The sequence below is a fragment of the Cydia strobilella genome, chromosome 10, assembly GCF_947568885.1.
Source record: "Cydia strobilella chromosome 10, ilCydStro3.1, whole genome shotgun sequence".
Lineage (NCBI taxonomy): Eukaryota > Metazoa > Arthropoda > Insecta > Lepidoptera > Tortricidae > Cydia > Cydia strobilella.
Window position 1 is genome coordinate 3,545,689 of NC_086050.1, and position 4,323 is coordinate 3,550,011.

Here is a 4,323-nt window from a genome sequence, read left to right on the forward strand (position 1 = left end):
GTACAATTACACGTGTTTCTAACACGCAAGTTCTAAACTTAATATAAAATGCAATCCCAACAGCAAGACCAAACATGTAGCAGCTTTGTTCAGTATTAGTCAACATTGTTACCAAAACAATCCAAGCCTCGCCGGAAACAAACCCTCGAGCCTTGTTACCTGTACTAATATTTGGACAGCCGGCGTGTCGCTAATTCTAATGATTTGTGTATTACATTGTGGAGTAATTAAGATGGAACCTGCGTATGTTTGATGTGGAATGTGGAGGCGTCAACGGAATACGCAGTATCACCATGTAACTTACGGAACAATAGGGTATTCTCCTACTAGTCAAATCAGTTTCTTTTTTAGAACTGTCAAAACGATTTGATAATATGGAATTGTCTTCGGTTACCGCGATAGTTACTCATGAAATAAAACTATGAAAACGTATTATATCACGTATATTGAATTTATAATACATCCCGACGATGTATTATAAATTCAATATACGTGATATAATCCGTTTTCATAGTTTTATTTCTTGATAATATGGAATTTATATGAAACATTACGCAATGACATCACGGTCAACTCGCCTACCTTTTTATACTTCAATCGGATTGATTAAATATAAATTGTGTTTAAAAATAACTGCTATCTATGTTTATTCTAATAATTATTGTGAAACAATTTCTTTAAATACAGTGTAATACCCTATTTTCGCACTATTGTGTTTAAAATGTATTTGAAAACACAACGGCCTCATAATCTAGTCGGTAGTGTCGGTAGTGTTGCTTACCAACCAGGAGGTCCCAGGTTCGTATACCGGTAATGGCATTTATTTGTTTGTTCATCACGAATATTTTATAAGTATATATTTCCTTATGTAGGGTATATGAGTATATCGTCGCCTAATACCCATAGTACAAGCTTTGCTTCGATAAAATTACCTACAACTGATAACTTCGAAACCCATTATTCCGAATGTAGTTAGGCAACGTATTTTTTTACTAAACTTGCCTTTTATTCAAAATGGTTGTATTTGAAATGTGTAATATTTTGTAAATGTATATTAACGTCACAAAACGCGTACGCCTAAAACGGCTGTACAAGTCTGAAAAACCTTTTGTCTCAAACGCTTACATCAAAAACAACCCTAAAGCAACAATGGTTAGCAAGCCTTTTGTTCTACGGTATGTTTTAAAACAATTACTGCCTTTGAAAACACTCGTTTTAAAAACCTGGGCAAAAGTCCAAGAGGATTAGGTGAATTGGACAGGGAGGCCGATTTTGATTGAACAAATTGACATTTGTTTTGATACTGCCTTGATTTGATTTGATTGATTGATTGCCGTCATGTACAAATTTTAAATTAAATTAAATTAAATTAAAAAGCTTTTATTTCGGATTAATTACATCCATAGAATTACATATTATTAAAATTAAAATTAAAAAATTTAATTAATATTAAACTTAAAACTAACTTAAACTTAACATATTAAAAAAAGTTATTTTTTAAAATCTGCACGTGGCGCATGCGATTTCGCCCAGTGGCCAAATATCGGCCACTATCGGGAGATTTTAGTTTGACTATCATTTCGTATCTGTCTCAGTTACTTAAAGGTTAGCTGGAAGAGATCCTGAATCCTGATCATGATGTAAACACTTTATCGTACATAAGACAGGTTAAGATACCATTAAACAGAAAGTATTCAATGTACAAAGGCGAACTTATCCCTATAAGGGATCTCTTCCAGTCGACCTTTTAGCAATTGAGAGTAGACAAATAAAAATGACAGATAAACGAACACTACCTATGTACAGAAAACGAATTATGGTTCAATTATTACACAAGTAAATAATTAAAACCTGTAGCTTACATTATAATATAAATACACATATAATATATGTAAATATAAATACATACATAGAAATATACATGAACATATTTAAAATAATAATAATTATTATGTAATATGTTGTGGCGTTAAATAAATGTATTTTCTTTCTTCTCTCTCTTTAAAGAAATAATTCACTTTTGTACACGAATATTGTATCTATTCTCTCGGTGATATTTACTTGTTTTACGCAAAAAAAAATTACTGCTACTACTTTAATTACTTTAACAATCACTCACGCTTATTAGTCATAAACTCGTGTCATTGGATATTTCGTTCTCACTTATTGGTGCCCGTGAGATGCACTATGAGCGCTGTCAAGATCGTATCATAACAATATCAAGACTATAACAAATTCTTCAATTAGAGTCGGCCTTTAAATTAGACAGGGCGGTATGGCATGAGCATGAGTTTTTATTCGTGTTGCGACCTGAATAGGAAGTCTGGGCTTACAATTTTGACACAACCGAAGGGCGTTAACCTCAGATATGTTACGTGTTAAGACTTTTATTATTTTATTTTGATCGTTGGTTTTTAGGGTTCCGTACCCAAAGAGTAAAAACGGGACCCTATTTACCAAGACTCCGCTGTCCGTCCGTCTGTCTGTCCATCTGTCACTAGGCTGTATCTCATGAACCGTGATAGCTAGACAGTTGAAAGGTTAACAGATGATGTATTTCTGTTGCCGCTTTTACAACAAGTACTAAAAACAGAATAAAATAAATAATTAAGTGGGGCTCCCATACAACAAACGTGATATTTTTGCCGTTTTTTGCGTAATGGTACGGAACCCTTCGTGCGCGAGTCCGACTCGCACTTGACCGGTTTTACTGTTTAATTCTATAGACACTAGATTTTTTCCGAGTAAAGACGTCCGTCGGTCATTCTCAAAAAATATGTCTGCTGTCTAATTGCCATGACCCATACAAAATGTATGAAAAGAATCGTGGCAATTAGACGCAACCGCATACATATACCCACGTAAGTCCGTTTTGTTTTAAGTATAGCCAAATTTTTTTTAGCCAACAAACCAAGAGTGAAGTTTAAATGACGATGACGATAGAAGGAGAATATTCTTATTCTTATATTCTTACATACAATATGAAGATTTATTTTCGAGTCGACAGAATATTTATTATACTGGAGAACTAACTAGCTGTCATCCTAATGTCGAAAGGCCTAACGGTCGGAATCGAACAATGCTTATAGGAAGTCACAACGGTACGATTCGCATTGTTCGAATCGGGCCATAAGTAATTAAAGTGGTCAATGGGCACTAGAAACACTAGAGAATATGAAACTATGGAACAAAATATTCTACTTCGTTTGAAAATTATTTTTAGGGCGTGAACTTGAATTCTTTCCTAACTCCCGATGTCTGCTCCCGTTTGAAAACTACACTAAAGATGTAAACAGGTCATTTTGTTTGGAAATTTATTTACAAAATGACTCGATTCTATAGCTCTTTCTTATCTGATTTAGGTAGCGCGCTTGTCTCGTTTGTCCTCACTTCAACAACAATGAGAATGTTTTAAGAACTCCGAGATGACAAAGTGGACTTTATAGACGTTTTTGCCAAGTAAATTACAAGTCATCTGTTAAATGTCCTGAGCGAGAGCTAAATTTACAAGGATAGAGATAACAATGGAGAGAATTTACAGTGAACAAACAGCAACACTCTTATCTGCCCGTCGGTGGACCTTATGCTTTTGTAATAAGGTTTACGAACTGTCAGTGAACACAGTGTGGGCGATGGTACAGTTAGCAACAACTCTGCTACCATCTAGTTCATATAGTCATAAAGAGATATATCACAACCAGCTACAGTACACCAGCTATCAGCAGCAGCTAGCAGCAGTATGTACCAGCTACAGTGGCGTCACTATGTGCACTTCAGTTCTTTTGCGGTGCGCGTGCCGCGGCCGCTGCAATACACCATCGCAAGCGCGGACTTCTGGCCGAAGGGTGTGGGGTTTCGGCGGTTCCAGGGCAACCTGCCGACGCCTACGCCGAGTCAGACGACGCTACGATGCACGCTGTTACGTCGTCGCCCAAATCCAATGTGTAATTTGTATTTCATTTTTATGTGTATTGTTTTTCTTTGTCTCCTTGTATTTGTTTGTTTTGTAGTTTTATAGTGCCTTTTACTGTAATGCTGTGATACTTATTTCATCAATTAAATAAATAAATAAATACTCAAATATTTACATTCTGCGTTCAAAAGTATATTTGCCACTATCTTGAGCCCGATTTTGATTTCACAATTTTTTACGATTTTGATCTTATTTTGTAGGATCTTGAAGATGGCTGACCCTGACCGATGAACCGAAACCGAAAACCATAACAATCGCGTATATATCTTAATTATCTCTTTGTAAAGCTACTAGATACGTTAGACGCGTAGTCTCATTTGCTACTATTGCGGCTAATTGTACATTCTTAT